General features: G+C 41.5%; 1 protein-coding gene across 1 annotated transcript in view; it reads right to left on the bottom strand.

Moving 5' to 3' along the window:
- Nucleotides 1-21,283, bottom strand: part of LOC128071110 (E3 ubiquitin-protein ligase SH3RF2) — a 131,191-nt gene that overhangs the window by 15,359 nt on the left and 94,549 nt on the right. The gene's annotated exons all lie outside the window — the stretch shown is intronic.

The following is a 21,283-nucleotide window of genomic DNA, read 5'->3' as shown; positions in this document are numbered from 1 at the left end:
CATTCTAATGCAACTAAAAACCAACAGGCACACCCAGCACCACCCATCGTGTGTCTTTTTCTCTGTGGTTTGTGGCCGTGGGCAGAGCAGAGTGGTGGTGGATTGGTTTATGGACTGTTGGGGTGGTATGCCAGGGTCACATTCCAAAAGACTGCTCAGATAAGGCTTGGGATGAAGGCTCGCTCAATTTACAGTCAACAGAGCACTGTCAGGCTCTTCTTTATGTTCCCCCAGCCCCTCCCCACCCATTTCCTAGAGCACTCACCTCCCTCTAAGAAAACCTGTTCTCGAAAAATGATAGGATGGCTAATGTTGAGAACACTCACCAGGCAGTTTTAAGTGCTTCGTAAGTATCAGCTAGTTTAATCCTTATTAAAGGAACTATTATTATCCCTATTTTTGGATGAGGAACTGAGGGAAAGAGAAAAATCACTCAACTAGAATGAACCGACATTGAAAACCAGGTACTCCAGGTCCTGAGCCCATACTCTCACTAATGTTAGTATTAATACACACACACACACACACACACACACACACACACCGGTTTATCCTGTGACTTAGTGATGGTGAATCTGCAACCTCTTCACTTTTCCAGGCTGAAAGAGGGAGCAAAAATTCTAAAAGCATCTGGAAACTGCCAACTATCCTGAGGCTTCTCTTATTATCTAATGTTTTACCTTGCTTATTTTCTTCTCAGCACATATCACAGACCGTGATTGTTTCCTTGTTTATTTACTGACCATCCCCCATCACTAGACTACAAGTTCATGAGGAAGGGACTATGTCTTGTTTATCTTGTGTTTCTTATATGCTTAATATGTTACTTGTAACTTAATGAATGAATGAAAACATCTTTCTACCCACTACACCAAATATTAATGAAATCTCAACTATTTCCATGCCATCCAGAGTAAACACATTCAACCAGTCTTCAGTTATCTACCTTTTAGTGATGGTAGCTACATATATGTGCCTTTTTAGGACTGTGCTTTGTGGGTACAACTATTATTTGCATAATGTGTGTTTGAGCAGTTGTGAATCCATTACTGAGTATGTGTGTACAAGTGTGTATGTTTATTCAGAACCTGTGACAATTGTATGTACATGTTTGATGGCACTGGTCTATTGTATATCTTATTGTGTTCATGCATGTGGATCAGATAAGCATGTATGCTATGTGTGACATATGTATGTATGGTTGTGAACGTCTATCTGGAATTCTGTATATATGTCTATGAACTCTAGAGGTGTGTGCAAGAAGGCATGGAAATAGTTTTGTGTGTGTGTCTGTGTCAATGATTGTATAAATATATGTATGGTTGTGTATGTGTGTGTGATGTTTCAATTCAGTTATAGGATCAGAAAACCATTCCAGTTAGATAGTAAGAAGGGTTGGCAAGACTATGCTGCTGCTGCTAAGTTGCTTCAGTCGTGTCCAACTCTGTGCGACCCCATAGACGGCAGCCCACCAGGCTCCCCCGTCCCTGAGATTCTCCAGGCAAGAACACTGGAGTGGGTTGCCATTCCCTTCTCCAATGCATGAAAATGAAAAGTGAAAGTGAAGTCGCTCAGTCATGTCTGACCCTCAGCGACCCCATGGACTGCAGCCTAGCAGGGTCCTCCATCCATGGGATTTTCCAGGCAAGAGTACTGGAGTGGGGTGCCTTTGCCTTCTCCATGGCAAGAGTATAGAGAAATCTAAACCCTCATACAGTGTTGGTGGAAATGTAAAATGGTTCCAGCTGTTTGGAAAATAGTTTTGCAGCCCCTCAGATAACTCGTAGAGTTACCATATGATTCGCTAAGTCTGACATCCAAGAGAAATGAAAACATACAACCACACTAAAGCTTGTATTTGAATCTTACAGCAGTATTATTTATAATAGACAAAAGGTGGAAATAACCTAAATGTCTATTGGTTGAAGAATGAATAAAGAAAACATGGTGTATCTATACAATGGAATAATATTTTACAGTGGAAGATTATTCAACCACAAAAGAAATAAAGTATTGATATATGCCATAACATGGATAAACTGTGAAAACATTATGCCGATTGAAAAAAGCAAGACACAAGAAACATTACATAGTTCTATTTATATATCTTAAATGAGTTAAATGTAAAATATATTTTATGGTATGTGAAATATGATATTGTATATAAAATATATTTTAATAAGCTTTTTAAAAAGTCCCAAACCATATGATTATCTTAATAGATGTACGAAAAGCTTTTTATAAAATTTGACATCATTATGAGAAAAACTCTCCAGAGAGCAGGCATAGAAGGAACATACCTCAACATAATAAAGGCCAGATATGACAAACCCATAGCTAGCATCATATTTAATGGTGAAAAGCTGGAAGTATTTCCTCTAAGATCAGGAATAAGACAAGGAGGTCCATTCTCACCACTTCTGTTCAACACAGTTTTGGAAGTCCTAGCCACAGCAACCAGAGAAAAAAAGAAATAACAGGAGTCCAAATTGGAAAGGAAGAAGTAAAACTGTTACTGTCTGCAGGTGACATGATACTATACATGGAAAATCCTCAAGACACCACCAGAAAAACTACTATAGCTCAGAGCTCATCAAGAACTCTAGTAGTAAAGTTGCAGGATACAAAATTCATATACAGAATTTGTTGCATTTCTATACACTAACAATGAAAGATCAGAAGAAGAAATTTAGGAAAAAGTCCAACTTGGCAGGGAATCAATATTATTAAAATGACCATACTACCTAAGGTAACCCACAGATTCACTGCAATCCCTATCAAAATATCAAAGGAATTTTTTTTTTTTACAGACCTAAAATAATTTAAAAATCTGTATGGAAACACAAAAGACTCCAAATAGCCAAAACAATCTTGAGAAAGAAGAACAGAGCTAGAGGGATGACAATCCTTGACCTCAGATTACAGTACAAAGTTACAGTAAAAAAAACCGGTACTGGCACAAAAACAGACACATAGATCAATGGAACAGGTTTGAGAGCCCAGAAAAAAATCTACGTACTTATATTCAATTAGTCTATGACAAAAGAATCAAGAATATACAATGGAGAAAAGACAGTCTTTTCAATAAATGATGCTGAGAAAACTGGACAGCTACATGTAAAAGAAATTAGAACATTGTCAAATACCATGTACAAAAATAAACTCAAAAAGGATTAAAGACTTAAATGTAACACTGGATACGATAAAACTTAGAGTAAAATATAGACAGAAAACTCTTTGATATAAATTGTAGCAATATTTTTGAATCTGTCTCCTAAAGTAAAGGAGATAAAAGCAAAAATAAACAAGTGGGACCTAGTTAAAAAAAGTTTTTGCACAGCAAAGGTTAACCATTGACAAAATAAAAAGACAGCCTACTGAATGGGAGAAGGTATCAGTAAATTATATGACCAGTAAGAGATTAATATTCAACATATATAAATACCCCACATAACTCAACATTAAAAAAACAAAATGATATGATTTAAAAATGGACAGAAGAATGGAATCGACATTAAATGCGATGGTAAACAGGCACATGAAAAGATGCTCAATGCTGCTAATCATTAGGGAAATGCAAATCAAAACCACAATGACATGTCGCCTCATACCAGCCAGAATGGATGACTATCATCAAAATGAACACAAATAACAAATGTTGGTGAGAACAGGAAGAAAAGGAAACCCTCATACACTGTTGGTGGGAATGTAAACTGCTGAAGCCACTGTGGAAAACAGTATGGAAGTTTCTAAATTTTTAAAATTAAAAATTTTTTAAATTTTAATTTTTAAAAATTTAAAAATAGAACTACCAAATGATCCAGAAATTTGACTCCTGAGTGCATGTCCAAAAAATCTAAAAACATTAATTTGAAAAGATACATGCACCCTGATGCTTATGGCAGCATATTTTATAATTGCCAAGATATGGAAGCAATGTAAGTGTACATCAACAGATGAATGGATAATGAAGATATGGTACATATACACACACAATGGAATATTACTCAGCCATAAAAATAACAAAATTTTGCTATTTGTAGCAACATGGATGGACTTGGAGGGCATTATGCTTCGTGAAATAAGAAAGAGAAAGACAAATACTGTATGATATTGCTTACTACCCTTTTCCCAGTATAACTCTATTATTCAAATCTCATCACTGCTACTGCTTTCTTGTGATTTTTTTTTTTTTGGGAAAATGTATGTATGCATATACCAACATCATATATCTATACCTGTTTATTATTTAATTTATGGAAAAATGCCACATTATGGACACTATTCTATTGTTTTTTCCGTGTATCAATACATTTTTAAGATTTGGGGGGCTTCCCTGGTTTCTCATTGGTAAAGAATCTGTCTGTAGCACAGGAGATGTGGAAGATCCCCTGGAGAAGGAAACTGCAACCTACTCCAGTATTGTTGCCTGGAAAATCCTATGGACAGAGGAGCCTGGTAGGTGACAGCCTATGGGGTTGCAAAAGAGTTGGGACATGACTTGGTGACTAACAACAACAATAAACAGTGGAATCTAAAAAATACAACAAACTAGTGAATATAACAAAAAGAGAGCAGACTCACAGATACAGGGAACAAACTTGGGGCTACCAGTGTGAACAGTGGGGAGGGACAATATAGGGGTCGGGGAGTGGGAGGTACAAGTTATTGGGGTATAAGATAGTCTACAAGGATGTATTTACAACATAGGGGATACAGCCAATATTTTGTAATAACTGTAAGTGGAATATGACCTTTAAAATTTTATTAAAAAAAAGAAAAAACCCAGACCATTCCTTGGTCATCCATCTGAAAGTCTCTAATACTTCATAAAGTGTTGTGAACTTTGCAATCAAACATTGTCATACTGGTTCCCTCAAACAAGCTGCCGGCTTTGGGTTAGGCTGCTCCTCCCTTGCGACTGGGCAAGATATAATCCTTCTGGGATTGGGAGATATGCCAAGGGAGAGCCACATTATGTGAACAACTAATCTTATGTTTGTGAAGGCTGTTGGATCACTGATTAAGCAGGATGAACTTCACATAACACCTGTGACTTTCCATTGTTATGCTTGAGTAAAAAGTCCTATCATCCATAAGCACTATTAATCATTTAGGGAGGAGGAAGATGCCAAAATGCAAAGAAAACCATCCTTCCATTACACCTAAAGAAGTTATCTTTTTACTTCTCTAGGTCTTCAGCTGGAGAGATGGGTATTTCGCTCCTAATTGGAACAGGGAAACCTGCCAGAACTGAAATCACTGGGTTTGTGTTGGATTTCTTTCTAAGGTGAAATGGGAAGGGAGGCCAGATTTTCAGTTTGAGGTGTCAGGGAGGAGAAGGGAAAATACAAATGGGGAAGGAGGGAGAAAGGGAGATGGTGGACAGCTCTGAGAGTGGGGCAGAGAGTCAGAAACTGGGACAAAGACACATGGGGGAAAGAGAAAGATCCAGGGGGACAGAGGAAGGAAGAAGAAAGGGGAGATTAAGACTGGGGAAACTCTTATAACTCATTCAGAAGACAACCCAATTAAAAGATGGGCAAAAGGGACTTCCCTGGTGGTCCAGCGGTTAAGAATCCATCTTGCAATGCAAGAAATGTGGTCTTGATCCCTGGTTGGAAAACTAAGACCCACATGCCTCGGAGCAACTAAGCCCATGGGCTGCAACTACTGAGCTGGCGTGCCACAACCAGAGAGTCCATTCGATGCAATGAAAGATTCTGCATGATACAACAAAGACTCTACATGCCCACAACTAAGACCTGCTGCAGCCAAATGAATTTTTTAAAATGGGCAAAGGACATCACAAAAGAAGATAATATCAAGTGGCTAGTAAGCACATGGAAAAATGTTCAACATCAACAATAATCAGGAAAATGCAAATTAAAACCATGAGATACTACTACACACCTATGAGAATGGCTGAAATTAAAAAGACTGACCATACCAAGTGTCAGTGAGGATGTGGAACAACTAGAATTCTTATCTGCTCCTGGTGGGTGCCACAGGACAATGAATTGGCCATTTTTAGTAAAGTGAAGTGAAGTGAAGTTGCTCAGTCGTGTCTGACTCTTTGCGACCCCATGGACTGTAGCCCACCAGGCTCCTCTGTCCACGGCATTCTCCAGGCAAGAATACTGGAGTGGGTTACCATTTCCTTCTCCAGGGGATCTTCCTGACCCAGGGATCAAACGCAGGTCTCCTGCATTGCAGGCAGACGCTTTAACCTCTGAGCCACCAGGGAAGCCTTAAAACATATTTACCACACTGCAATCCTACTCACAGGTTTTTACTTAAGAGAAATGCAAACTTATGTCCACACAAGGACTTGTACAGGAATGTTCATAGCAACTTTACTTGTTTTAGCCAGAAGCTGAAAACAACCTGAATGCCAATCAACTGGTGAATGAACAAACTGTGGTACAAACACAATGGAAACCCCCTCAGCAATACATGCAATGATGTGGATGAATCTTAACATCATCCTAAGTAAAAGCAGCAGGACACACAAAACTACATATTCTGTAGTGACAGGTTAAAAATTGCCAAGAGCCAGGGATGGGGAGAGATGATTCATTGCAAAGGGGCACAAGGAAACTTTTGAGGGTGATAGAAAGATTCTGTACCTCGGTTTCAGTAGTCATCACATGCCGTTTAACATCTGCCAAGTCATTGAGCTGTATAGTTAAAATCGTTGAACTTTACTGTATGTATCTATAACTCAATAAAGCTGTTAAAAAATATGACTATATTATCTAGCTTGCAGGAAGTGACCTTAGCTTGACCCAGCCCAAATGCTGGAATTAGCAAAGGATATAGGGGTGACAGGTTAACCTAACAGTGGGCTAGTGATCCTCATATGTCAGGGGGCCACCTGAAAATGGGCAAACTCAAATGTGGATACCTAGGGATCAGACAGAGGTTCCATCAGTAAGGTGAAAACAAAAATGAGTGAATGAATGGAGTAAGAGCAAGATAAAACCAGGGAGGAAGGACAGCCAGGACAAGACAGAGACGAAGGCCCCACCCGGTAAATGAAGACAGCCGGGTAGATGGCCAGCTTCTGAGGAAGGCAGGTCTGTTCCTGTCAGTGGTATTCAAGACACAGGCCCAGCCTGTCTGAATGAAAGGGCCTCTGGTGGGTGGGTGGTTTCCTGAGGTCACCTATGACCTCAGGTCCCCGTGCCACAAAGGGTTTGTGAGGCTACCTTTGTGGTCTTCTAGGCTCTGGTGCTTCCTGGGGTAGGATCCGGGGATCTGAGCAGGATGAGAGAAAGTGCTGGTATTCGAGAATGTGGGTGGGAATTTCTGCAATGATCTAAAAGCATTTTTTCCTTCTTTTGAAGGAAGTGATTCATTGAAAAGAAGTCTTTATCAGGAGCAGAGGAATGCACAGCTGTGTGGCCGCTGGGCGTTTTCAGGTGTTAAGTAAGGGAGGAGAGGGGGCTCGGGCCTGGCGGGAGCTGCTGCAGCATTCCGCTGGCCCTGGCCTCCCAAATCTGGGACTCGGCACCCTCGCCCAGCCCTCTGGAGGCAGCTCTAGCCTACTTAGGCATTTGACTTTGCGGCTCGAGCATTTTCTAGCATATGTAATCTTGGGCAAGGATAAATTTCTGTGGCCCCTCCATTTCCTCATCTGTAAAATGGGGGCAATAATGGTATTTCTCTCCTAGAGTTGTTATGAGGATTGAATAAAAGAACTCATGTGTATTATTTAGCACAGTGTAAGTGCTGAATCAGTTCAGTTCAGTCGCTCAGTTGTGTCCAACTCTTTTCAACCCCATGAATCACAGCACACCAGGCCTCCCTGTCCATCACCATCTCCCGGGGTTCACTCAAAGTCATGTCATCGAGTCGGTGATGCCATCCAGCCATCTCAACCTCTGTCGTCCCCTTCTCCTCCTGCCCCCAATCCCTCCCAGCATCAGGGTCTTTTCCGATGAGTCAACTCTTTGCATGAGGTGGCCAAAGTACATATTGCTTATTTAAAAAAAAATTTTTTTAAATTGAAACAGAGTTGATTTACAATGTTGTGTTAGTTTCAGGTACACAGCAAAGTGATTCAGTCATGTGTTAGTCACTCAGTTGTGTCTGACTCTTTGTGACTCCATGGACTGTAGCCAGGCTCCTCTGTCTATGGGATTCCCTTTTTCATGGGATCTTCCCAACCCAGGGATCGAACAGGGGTCTGCTGCATTGCAGGCAGATTCTTTACTGTCTGAGCCATCAGGGAATCCCTATCCAGTTATATATAGATATAAATACATAGATAAAAATACACATGTGGGTGTGCTCAGTCACTAAGCTGTGTTTGACTCTTAGTGACCACATGGACTGTAGCCTGCCAGGCTCCTCTGTCTATGGGATTTTCCAGGCAAAAATTCTAGAGTGGGTTGTCATTTCCTCCTCCAGGGGATCTTCCCGACACAGGGATTGAACCCACATCTCCTGTGTCTCCTTCATTGGCAGGCAGTCTTTACCACTGTGCCACCTACAAGTATTCTTTAAAATTCTCTTCCATTATAGGTTATTACAAGATGTTGTATAGAGTTCCTTGTTCTATACAGTGGGTCCTTGTTTTCTGTTTTATATATAGTAGGGTGTATATTTTAATTAAATATTACTTATTTTGGTCTACTAGGAGATTAGCTGCTGTGCAGGGTGTGGGTGGTGTGGGTGGAGCACCTTCTTTTATGTGTCAGCCCTGTGAGGTCTTGGACTGAGAGCAGGACCCAAGAATGAGGTGGGGATGGGAGTAAGCAGGCCTCCTTTCTTCTCTTCTAGAGGAGCTTTCAGGTCCCTGGCTTTCCAAAATATGTTTGCTGTCCCCCAACCCCACCCCTGCTGTGGTACTCAGCTGTCTCTTCCGGGGTGCATGCCTCTCAGGAGTTTGCAGGGCATGGGGTGCTGTCCTCCTCAACAGAGCGTGAGCCAGCCCCTGTGGTCCAGCATCTCAGGACGCCCAGGAACGAATAAGGGCCTGAACCTATGGAGTGTTCACTCAGGGCTCGAAGAAGGGCTGCCTTTTACAGACAGAAAATAAGTATTGTATGGTAGTTTCTATACCACCACTATCGATAATCTAGAGTTGACCACTGAACTTTATAGAGTTAAAAATTCATTCTCTTCTTTTATTACGAGAGACTTGAGCCATATTCAGCAGTTGCAGTGTGTGGGCCTTATTTGTTCCTCAGCGTTGGAGCTAATGGAACAACCAAGACACACAGAGTTCCTTCCTCAGGTGGACCTCACCCAGTATACCAGGGAAGGAACTTAAACCCACAGTTACATAAACATAGCACATGTTGGCATGAGGGATAGGGTGGGGCTCAAAGTGCTCTGGAAGCTGCTGGGAGAGGCTTGCCTTGATCTCCAAGAGGTATTTCACTCACATGCTGCGATTCCAATACTAACTTGTGATACACAGGCCTCATTTTTGTCATCCTCATTTCTACAGATAAGCTGAGATGGAAAGATTATGTGATTTTTCAGGCCAGCAAGTGGGTGGTTAAGTTGACACCAGGAGCCCTTTTAAGTGCTGATCAAGGTTAGCACTTGGGGCTTCCCTGGTGGCTTAGCTGGTAAAGAATCCGCCTGTAATGAGGGAGACCTGGGTTTGACCCCTGGATTGGGAAGATCCCCTGGAGAAAGGAAAGGCTACCCACTCCAGTATTCTGGCCTGGAGAATTCCATGGACTATTCCATGGGGTCGCAAAGAGTCAGACACGATTAAGCAACTTTCACTTTCAAGGTTAGCACTTAACTCCATGTGCCCAGAGAGCTGACGTCTGTGAGGCATGCTTGGGTATCCCAGGAAAGGCCTTCTAGCTAAATTCTAGCGTTCTTTTTTTTTTAAGAAAAATAATTGTATTTATTTATTTGTTGGCTGTGCTGAGTCTTCATTGCCATGTGGGCTCTTCTCCAGTTCTGGCAAACAGGGGCTACTGTCCGGCTGCGGTGCGTGGGCTTCTCATCTCAGTGGCTTCTCTTGTAAAGCACAGGCTCTAGAGCACGAGCGTTTCAGTAGCTGCAGCATGTAAGCACAATACTTGAGGCTCTCAGGCTCTAGAACATAGGCTCAGAAGTTGTGGCGTATGGGCTTATTTCCTCTGTGGCATGTGGGATCTTCTCAGACCAGGGATTGAATCTGGATCTCCTGAATTGGTAAGAGTATTCTTCACCACTGAGCCACCAGGGAAGCCCTCAAAGTTCTGTTTTCAGGGTCACAGGTATGTCATGTTCCTGATGACCACTGTTCCTGGCCAGTGTGCCCTGTAATATACGATAGATCTGGAGACAGGTGGACTATGAAGTGCTTTTTTGTTTGTTTGTTTTTCTTCTTCATTCCCTGGCAGAAGCGAGATCCTTGCAGAGTCAGAACTTCGTTTACCAGACTGCTCCCCTTCCTTCCCTAAGCTGGTCTCAGAGCCAGCCCAGCCTGCAATCCTTCCCTGTTCTGGATGAGCAGGGAGCAGCTGCCCAGTGCTATGATCTGCCCTGAGAGTAAAAGCATTGTCTGAGAAACGAAATTCACTCAGGAGCTGGCAGCAGGTTACTTTAGGTCCACCTCAAAATGTATCTTCTACGGGACTTCCCTGGTGATCCAATGGTTAAGATTCCTTGCCCCCAATGCAGGGGGCGAGCGTTTGATCCCTGGTCAGGGAACTAAGATCCCACATTGCTGTGAGACATGGCAAAAAATTAAAAAAAATAAAAATAAAAATGTCTTCTAAAGTACATAGTGAGGTCAGTAGGGGTAATCCTGTGTAATGCTGTGAAGACAACTCCATTTCCATCTTCCAGGGAGTCATTGAAGCTTAGAATATTCTCTGTGATCTGGCTCCTGCCCCTTCTGCAGCCTCACCTTCCTCCCATCCCCCTCCCTCCTTCACTTCCTTCAGCCGTGGATCTTTTTTCAGCTCCTTGAGCAGATCACACTGTTTCTGTCACCCCTCCCCTTTCCACACCCCCATCCCACCTCTCCTCTGTTATGTTCCCTTGTTACTGACATTAAAAAATTATATATATATGTACACTATGCATAGAAATGTATATAAAATTTTTTTGTTATTTAAAGAAGAATAAGAAAACTAACATCTGCATACACCACCACCCAACTCACAAAACCGAGTAAAAACAGGAATCGAACACTGTGCTTAGAGGCCCTCTGCATATTCCTCTATAATCAGATCTCTTTCCTCCTCCCAGAACTGACAATGCAGAAATTTAGCTAATGGTTCCAGCACTTTTCTGTGCAACTTTTAGCATGTTGTTGAGGTTTGCCTGTTTCTCTGAACACAGGGCATATGGACGCACGTTGCGTGTGTTCTTCTGTGACCTGCGTTTTTCTGCTTTAGGTTTTTGTGGTTGGTTTTCACTGCTGTCCCACATTTTATCATATACACCTACCACCATCTAATCATCCTATCATTTATGTGGCATTTGAGTGATGTTCAGTTCAGGGCTGTCCTGAATGATGTTGCTAGGAGCATTCTTGTGTATGCCCCTGTGCACACGTACAAGAGTTCCCCTAGGATCTATGCCTGTGTGTGGAATTGATGAGCTGTATAGGAGCCTGCTCAGTTTTATTAGGTAATAACAAACTGGTTCCCAGCGTGGCTGTAACAATTTACACCTCCACCAGCAGTGAATGACAATTCCTGTTACCCCAGTGTGTGGGAATGCTGAGCTTTTTAATACCTGTCTGTGGTGGGTGTGAAATGATATCTCATTGTGGTTTCAAATGAATTTCTCGGAGTAATAATGAGCTTGGGTTCCTTTTTGAATGTTTATGGGCCATTCTTGTTTCTTGTATGAAATGCCTGTTCATTTTCTTTGTCTATGTTCCCTTCTCTTGAGTTGTTTTCTTAAGTTATGGAGTTCTAATATTTTGGATATGAATTTTTTGTAGCTTGCATTTTTTTACTCTGTGGTGTCCTTTGAAGAGCTGAAGTTTTTATTTTTAAGAAAGTCAAATTTACAATATATTCCCTTATGGTTTATACTTTTGAAGAATCTTGAATACGATTTTTTTTTATCCCAAGGTCATAAAGATATACTTCTATATTGTCTTCTAAAAGTTTTATAGTTTTGTCTTTCCCATTTAAGTCTTTAACCCACCTGGAATTGATTTTTTGACAAGGGAGGAATCCAATTTCATCTTTTTCCACATGGATACCCAATTAACCCAGCACCATAGTTCATTCTTCCCTTCTGATCTGCAAAGCCTGCTCTGTCATAAATCAAGTCTTCATGCTGTATCTGTTTCTAGGTTCTCCAGTATGTTCCATTGGTTTAATAGAATCTTTATGCTAAATCCAGGCCATCTTAATTACTATAGATTTAAAATAAAATTTGATATGATAGGGTAGGTCCCATTCTTCACCCTAACCAAATTCCATCTTCTTTCTTAGAAGTATCTTAGTCATTGGCTTTTTGTCTTTCCATTTGAATTTTAGAATCACATTTTGACTTCCACACAAAGAACCCACTGGGATTTGAATTTGTAAAAAAATTTGGGGAGAATCAACATCCTAAAAACCGTGAGTCCTTTTATCCAAGAGCACAATTCTTCATTTATTTTAGGTCTTCTTTACAATTTTATTTAAGTATAGCTGGTTTACAATCTTGTGTTAATTTCTGCTGTTTAGCAAAGTGATTCAGTTATACATATATGCATTCTGTTTCATATTCTTTTCCATTATTATCACAGAATACCAAATATATTACAGTTCCCAGTGCTATACAGTAGGACCTTGTTGTTTATCTGTTCTGTATTTTGCACTGGCTAATCTCAAACTCCCAGTCCTTCCCTCTGCCAACCTTCTTTAGGTCTTAATGTCTTTTGGTAAAGTTTTATACATTTTCTCCAAAAAGGGCCTGCATATGTTTTGTTGGACTTATAAACTGAGTTGTTATGGTAAATGATATATACCTTTAAAAAAAATATTTTTCTGTGTTTTTCTTTTTAAAATACAGAAATGCAGTGAACTTTTTTGTATTAATTTGTATGTAGTAACTTTGCTAAGTTCTTATTTATTTCTAATATACTTTTCTAGATTATTTTGAATTTTCTATATAGACAGTAATATCATCTACAAATAATGACAGCTATGTTTCTTCTTTTCAAATATTTAGCCTTTTACTTTTTTTCCCTATCTTCCTTCCTATCTTTCGTTTTTTTTCCAGGTGCTCTGGGAGGGCCTGTGTTGAGGTAAAACATAATGGACATTTTATTCTTTTTCCTAATCTTACAGAGAATGCCTTCAACATTTTACCATTATGTATGATATTTGCTGTAGACTATATAAATTCCATTTATCATGTTCCCTTTTACTTCTAGCTTGCTAAGATTTTTAAAATATGCATAATGAATAGCTATAGAAATTTTATCAAACCCTTTTCTATATCTATTGAAAAGGTCTTTTTTTCCCTTTAATTTGTTAACGAGATAGATTATACCAACTAATTTTGTAACATTAAACTAACCCATCAGTCTATGGAAAACGCCAACTTAATCATCAGTTCAGTTCAGTTCAGTTCAGTCGCTCAGTTGTGTCCAACTCTTTGCGACCCCATGAATCGCAGCACACCAGGCCCCCCTGTCCATCACCATCTCCTGGAGTTCACTCAGACTCACGTCCATCGAGTCAGTGATGCCATCCAGCCATCTCATCCTGGGTCGTCCCCTTCTCCTCCTGCCCCCAATCCCTCCCAGCATCAGAGTTTTTTCCAATGAGTCAACTCTTCACATGAGGTGGCCAAAGTACTGGAGCTTCAGCTTTAGCATCATTCCTTCCAAAGAAATCCCAGGGTTGATCTCCTTCAGAATGGACTGGTTGGATCCCCTTGCAGTCCAAGGGATCCTCAAGAGTCTTCTCCAACACCACAGTTCAAAAGCATCAATTCTTCGGCGCTCAGCCTTCTTCACAGTCCAATTCTCACATCCATACATGACCACAGGAAAAACCATAGCCTTGACTAGGCGGACCTTAGTCGGCAAAGTAATGTCTCTGCTTTTAAATATACTATCTATGTTGGTCATAACTTTCCTTCCAAGGAGGAAGCATCTTTTAATTTCATGGCTGCAGTCACCATCTGCAGTGATTTTGGAGCCCCCAAAAATAAAGTCTGACACTGTTTCTACTGTTTCCCCATCTCATGGTATATTCTATTTCCAGACATTTTTGGGTTTGCTTTGCTAATGGACACTTGAGGGGTTTTGCATCTATGTTTATGAGTTAGGTAAAACTCAAATTTTCCTTTCTTATGTTGTTGTTTTCTGGTTTTTGAAATTATGAATATCTCAGCCTCATGAGATGAGTTGGGATATATTTTCTTTTCTTCCCTTCTTTAGAAGAGTTTGTAAAAAGTGAAACTATCCCCTCCTTGAAAGTGTGAAAAAACTCACATGTAAACCTGTCTGGGCCTGGGGTTTTCTTTGTGGGAAGATTTTAAATTTCTTTAATGGTTATAATGCGATTCTAGAGGGTTGCCCAGAGCTATGTCCCAGATGTAAAATATTTTTCATAAACCTTGCTTGCTGAAGATAAATTCCTGCTTAATTTATTTGACTACTGGCCTCTGCTGGGGCTTCCCTTGTGGCTCAGCTGGTAAAGAATCTGCCTGCAATGTGGGAGACCTGGGTTTGATCCCTGGGTTGGGAAGATCCCCTAAAGAAGGGAAAGGTTACCCACTCCAGTATTCTGGCCTACCGAATTCCATGGACTGTATAGTCCATGAGGTCACGAAGAGTCGGACATGACTGAGCAACTTTCACTTTCACTGGCCTCTGCTGGGGAGAAATGTGGTATTGGAATATCTGTATAGAAGCTTGGAAAACCACAGCTGATGTGGTCCCCGCCCCGCACTGTCAGTTCAAGCCCTTAGCATCTCCAGGGTACTACCTCATTACTCAAGAAGAACCCCACGGGGACAGTCACTGATTCGGTGGATTTCTGTATAACTCCTTGAGACACTATGAAGCTATAGCTAAGAGAATGGACTTTAGGGCTGTCTGAACTGAGTTTTAAATTTGGCAGTCTAACAGACTGTATGAGGCTCAGACATATTTCCTCCCAGCCTTAGTTTCCTCATCTATAAAAAGGGGCAATAACAGTACCTACGTCATCAGATTCTCATAAGGATTCAATTGGAACGTGCATGCAAAGTACTTTGCACAATGTTGGGCTCATATGAAAAACCCGCCAAACTGTAACATTGCTACTATTATGAGAAGGGAGACATACAAAGCAGATGTGTGAGAAGAAGCGGAAGACAGGATTTTCTCTATGTTGGTAGGTGCCAGGGACTGGGGAGTGGGAGGTAAAGAGTGGGGAGGGAGATGGGGAGTTAGTTTCTAATGGGGACAGTTTCAGTTTAGGAAGGTAAAAAATTGGGGGGATAGATGATGGTGAGATTTGCATAATGGTGTGAATGTACTTGATGTCACTGAACTGTACAGTTAAATATGGTTAAAACAGTATGTTTTCTATTATGTGACTCTTACCCCTTTACCACCATAAAAAACATCAAAAAAGAAGAAGAAAATGGAACTTTCTCAATGAGAATGGATTTTACGGAGGAAATATTCTTTCTCTGGGACTCAAGGGCCAGCTTCGATAGTCCAGATTGCCTTTGAGAAAGACCCAGTGACGGCCGACTTGCCTTGTACGTGGGACATGTATTCAGGAGTCTCTTTCCTGACACTGGACTGGGCTCTTCTCATGCATGCTGAGGTTCCAGTGAAGGAGGGCTCTGGCACCTCTCCACAGCTGGACTTTGCATAGACTTCTTGAGAAAATGCAAAAACAACCTAGAGGGGTGGGATGGGGAGAGGAGTGGGATGGGGAGGGAGGTGGAGGAGAAATTTAAGAAGAGAGGGAACATAGGTATATCTATGGCTGATTCATGTTGATGTATGGCAGAAACACAGAGAAGGCAATGGCACCCCACTCCAGTACTCTTGCCTGGAAAATCCCATGGACAGAGGAGCCTGGAAGGCTGTAGTCCATGGGGTCACTGAGGGTCGGACACGACTGAGCAACTTCACTTTCATTTTTCACTTTCATGCATTGGAGAAGGAGATGGCAACCCATATCCAGTGTTCTTGCCTGGAGAATCCCAGGGACGGGGGAGCCTGGTGGGCTGCTGTCTATGGGGTCGCACAGAGTCAGACATGACTGAAGTGACAGCAGCATGGCAGAAACATCACAATATTGTAATTATCTTCCAATGAAAAATAAAATAAAATTTAAAACAAACAAAAAACCCCACATCTCAAACCAGAAAGGCAAAATCCTCTTTTTTAAGTTGAGTCCTCTGTTTGGGCAAAGAATGTCCCCAGCTCCACTACTCCCCCTTCCATTTTTGACCTCATGTCCTCCTGAGCCCAACAGCTTGCTGCCTGCAAGGCAGGATTTTAGTACCAAAGTGGAGTCTGATGACTTGAGTGCCATCAATGCCTTTTGAAATGCTGGGCTATACCAAAACCTTAATTACAGCTCTTGCCCTCCTAGTCATAACACTCCATTTGAAGAAGTAACTGCTTGGCAATAATTATAATAAAATCTTCTCACTGGGCTTCCTTAGGGGCTATAAAAATCTAAACAAGCAAAGTTCCTCTTGAGCCTGCTGTGGGTCCTCTCATGGCCTTTATTCACAGGAGATGCTTGTCAGGCACCTACTGAGTACCAAACTTTGTGCCAGGTCCTGGAGATGGATGACAAAGGCCACTGCTCACCAGGATGGCACATACTGAATGAGAACTCTTCTGTCTGTCCTACACCTGGGTCCAGCCTTCACATCTTTCAAACAAGAGCATCCCAAAGAGGAGCAATTTCTGAATATCTAGAAATTCACATGTTCACCCTGCCTCTGACACAGACACCATGTCTTAGAAAGTGGCTTTTTATGATGGAGAGAATGGAGCAGACAGTTATTTGTTGAAATAAGAAAAAGAGACCCACAAGGAGAGCTAGACGGAGAAAGTAGCAGACGAAGACCAGTCAAGAGATAACCTGGCATCATTGTACAAAACGTGGGTTCTGAATGCAGATTTTCCTAGGTATAGCTCCCCACTTTATTACTCTCTCAGCATGTGACCCTGGGGAAGTTATTTTACCAGCCTGGCCCTAAATTCCTTCACCTGTTTTAGGTGAGGGTTAATAGGATTTTTTCTAAGGATTGTCAGTGTTTATAGGTTTACTTTGGGGGACTCAGTTGGAGAAGGAAATTGAAGCAGGACTTTAAAGGAAAGTTAATGGTTAAAAAAAATTTCCTTCTAAAGAATTTAGTGAAGGGAATTCCCTGGTGTTCAGGTGGTTAGGGCTTGGTGCTTTCACTGCCAAGGGCCTGGGTTCAATCCCTGGTTGGGGAAATAGCATCCCACAGGTGGTGTGGTACAGCCGAAAGGAAAAAAAAAAAAAAAATCTATGAGCCCAGGAATCATGTGACAATGTCAAGTTCTCTTGGCAGCTTCAGAAAGCTAATTACTTGCCACATATCCATTGTCTCATTATTTTTAAAATTTCTCAAAGGATATCATAGCAACCCTAATGGATATTTTTAAGAAGAGAAAACAGTTAATCACTCACTACCCCTCCACGTTATTGAAGTAGTTGTCTTTGCTGCTTCTGAGTAATTAAGTCCCCTTAGTAAATGAAGGATTTACAGTCTTAGAAACTATAGGATCTAGAGCTGTCATGGTACCTGGAACACTGCCTGATGTATTTTGGTTGACAAGTCTGTGTTCCTCTTCTGGATTATTGTTACAGGAGACACTTGGGAGACCTCTGATGTGGTTGTCACCTAACAATTTTTCCTTCCCATGGGGTTGATAGAATGTGGTTGTAAAGTCCACCGAGAGCCAGAGGTCCTTTCTTGAGACAAGCTCAGGAATCTACAGTGAGTGAAAAGAACATGTAGGAATTCCAGAGCAGGAACTTATAGCCTCTTTCTGGACAGCGTGCTTGTTGGCTTTATAAGATTCTGTAGAAATCAGGAGAAACTTTCTACTACAAGTTTAACACTACTTGTCAACTTAGATCTCAGTAGTTCTGCTTGTCTGCCCAGAGGGCTTAGTCTGTGGTGCTTCCACTGACTTTGGCGCAATTCTGTGTGTCCTGAGTGGACCACACCAGCTTTTAACCCCAGGCTGTTTGCACAACTGATGGGCCTCACCTTTCAGGGCACTGCATCCAACAGGAAATAAAGGGAGAGCACAACCTTTCAGACAAATTCCATTTCCAGGTATCATATTTTCATCTCACTGTGGTTGGAAGGAATGAAATCATGGACTTGCACTAAGAAGGAGGCCCTTGCTTAGAACAACTGTCAACTTATTGGTTTTCCCAGCCTGTAGAACAGTGGCTTAGCACTCAATAAACGTCTGCTGAGTCTGCTTCCAGAAAGGTCCATGTCTGAACCATCTGGGAGAGATGTGAAGACACCAGCCTCCCAACTCTCTTTTCTGTTGGCATTTAGAATTTGTTAAAACCAAACAAAAGAGCCATATATATTTTTTGGTGTGTGAGGGGAAAGTTTTACTTTTTGTTCTTTATCTTCTCTTGATGTTCCTTAGCTCAGCCTCTTCTCACAAACTGAGTCTCAGCGTCCATGGAATCGGACTAACAGGCATTTGAGGATGAATGTCTGATGCCTTTTGATTGTTAAGCATTCTGAGTGTTTCCAGCCTTGAGTGAGGCAATGAGAGATGGGTTGAAAAGAAGGCACAGTCTTTGCCCTGAAGGAGTGTCTAATCTCACTGAGATAAGATAGAGAACACCACAGCAGATCTTGGAAATCACAACAACCTAAAGTGCTAATATTTAAATTGCTTCCTAGGGATCACCCATTCCTAAGCACCCTATTAGCTCAAGTCCTCTTCACAACACACCAAAAGGCTAAGTATTAGGCTGGTTTTGTGGTTTTTGCTTTGTTGAAATTTGCTGTTTGATATTGGAATACATTCTTAAATAAGTGCAATATTGTTATATGTCATTTTAATGGGCATTTCTCGCTTCATGTTTCTGCTAATGACTTATTACTTGCTATTTATTTTATATTTATTTTAGAGTATGGTAATGATGTTAGACAAAAAGCAGATTTGAGCGATTTTCTTTTTGAGTTCAAAATGGGTCGTAAAGTAGCAGAGACAACTTGCAAAATCAACAGTGCAGCTGGTCTAGGAACTGTTAATGGATGTACAGTGCAGTGGTGCTTCAAGAAGTTTTGCAAAGAAGACGAGAGCTTTGAAGATGAGGAGCACAGTGGCCAGCCATCAAAAGTTGATAACAACTAATTGAGAGCAATCATTGAAGCTGGTCCTCTAACATCTACATAAGAAGTTGTTGAAGAACTCAACATTGACCATTATGCTCATTAGGCATTTGAAGCAAATTGGAAAGGTGAAAAAGTTCGATATGTCAGTGCCTCATGAGCTGACTACAAATCAAAAAGCTACCGTTTTGAAGTGTCATATTCTGTTATTCTATGCAACAACAGTGAACCATTTCTAGATCAAGTTGTGACGTGTGCTGAAAAGTGGATTTTATATATAACAACCGGTGATGACCAGCTCAGTTTGCTGGAGTGAGAAGAAGCTCCAAAGAGCTTCCAAAAGCCAAATTCGCACCAAAGACAAGGTCATGGTCACTGTTTGGTGGTCTGTTTCCGCTTTCTGAATCCCTGTGAAACCATTATATCTGAGAAGTATATGAAATATACTTCAGGTTGATGAAACAGACCGAAAACTGCAATGCCTGCAGCTGGCATTAGTTGACAGAAAGGGCCCAGTTCTTCCCCACAACAACCGGCAACCACATGTTGTACAATCAACACTTCAAAAGTTGGATGAATTGGGCTACAGAGTTTTGTCTCATCCACCATATTCATCTGTGAAAGTGTTAGTCACTCAGTCCTGTCAGACTCTGTGACCCCATAAACTGTAGCACACCAGGCTCCTCTGTCCATGGAATTCTCCAGGAAAGAATACTGGAGTGGATAGCCATTCCCTTCTCCAGAGGATCTTCTTGACCCAGGGATTGAACCTGGGTCTCCTGCATTGCAGGCAGATTCTTTACCGTCTGAACCACCAGAGAAAACCTATCACCTGACCACTTGACAACTGACTACCACTTCTTCAAGTATCTTGACAACTTTTTGCAGGCAAAATGCTTCCGCAACCAGCAGGAGGCAGAAAATGCTTTCCAAGATTTCCGTGAATCCCAAAGCATGGATTTTTATGCTATAGGAATAAGCAAATTTATTTCTAGTTGGCAAAAATATGTTGATTGTAGTGATTCCTATTTTGGATTAATAAAGATGTGTTTGAGCCTAGTTATAATGATTTAAAGTTCACAGTCCAAAACCTCAATTACTTTTGCACCAACCTAATACTATTATTATCATCACCAGTCCCATTTTACAGATGAAAGTCAAGGTAAAAATCCATTAAAGAAATTTGACCAAGGCCATAGAACTGGCAAGTGAGCAGAGCTGGGGTTCAAACCTAAACATCCAGACTTGAGAGCTAGCACTCTCAGAGCTCCCTACATAGTGTTCAAAGCAGCGTGTGCAGTTGGGAGGTTGGATCAAGAGGCTGTCAGGGCTGGAGGGTCCTCAGAGTGCACTAGTCAGTGAGGGCTGGAGCCCTCAGACCTGCCCTCTCCAGATGTCTATACCTTATCTGCTGGGCTGAGCCAGGACAAGTTTGCCTGTTTTCTGGGAACCCTGCAAGCATGACTGAGAACAGATCTCCGAGTGCTTTCTCTCCCAGGGTTTCATGGCACACAATTATGGCTTTCATAAGGCATAGGCGGTGGGACATCAAGGCAGACTTTGGCTTTGTGTGGAGGCTTGGCAAAGCCTGAGGGGGAGGAATGGCTGCATTTGAATAGTCACACTTGATGCTCAGATGGCCTCTGGCCAAAACAGGGATGTCACCACACCCAGTGTCACTTTATCCTGATCATGAGCCAGATGGAATGGCTGTCCCTTATGTAATAGTCAAAGCTATATATATATTTTTACAGTTGTGGTAAGGGGACTGAGGTTCTTATTAACTATATTTGAACCTTGGAAAACCTGAAGCCCAATACCCTTGGCTTTATTTATTAATATTTTTCTTTATTTGACTCTGCCAGGTCTTAGTTGTGGCATGCAAACTCTTAGTGGTAGCATAAGGGATTTAGTTCCCTGACCAGGGATTGAACCCCGGCCCCCTGTATTGGCAGCCTGGAATCTCAGCCACTGGACCACTGGGGAAGTCCCTCCTCTTGGC

Source organism: Budorcas taxicolor, unplaced genomic scaffold (genome assembly GCF_023091745.1).
Source record: "Budorcas taxicolor isolate Tak-1 unplaced genomic scaffold, Takin1.1 scaffold152, whole genome shotgun sequence".
Lineage (NCBI taxonomy): Eukaryota > Metazoa > Chordata > Mammalia > Artiodactyla > Bovidae > Budorcas > Budorcas taxicolor.
This window is presented reverse-complemented; position numbering and strand designations above follow the sequence as displayed.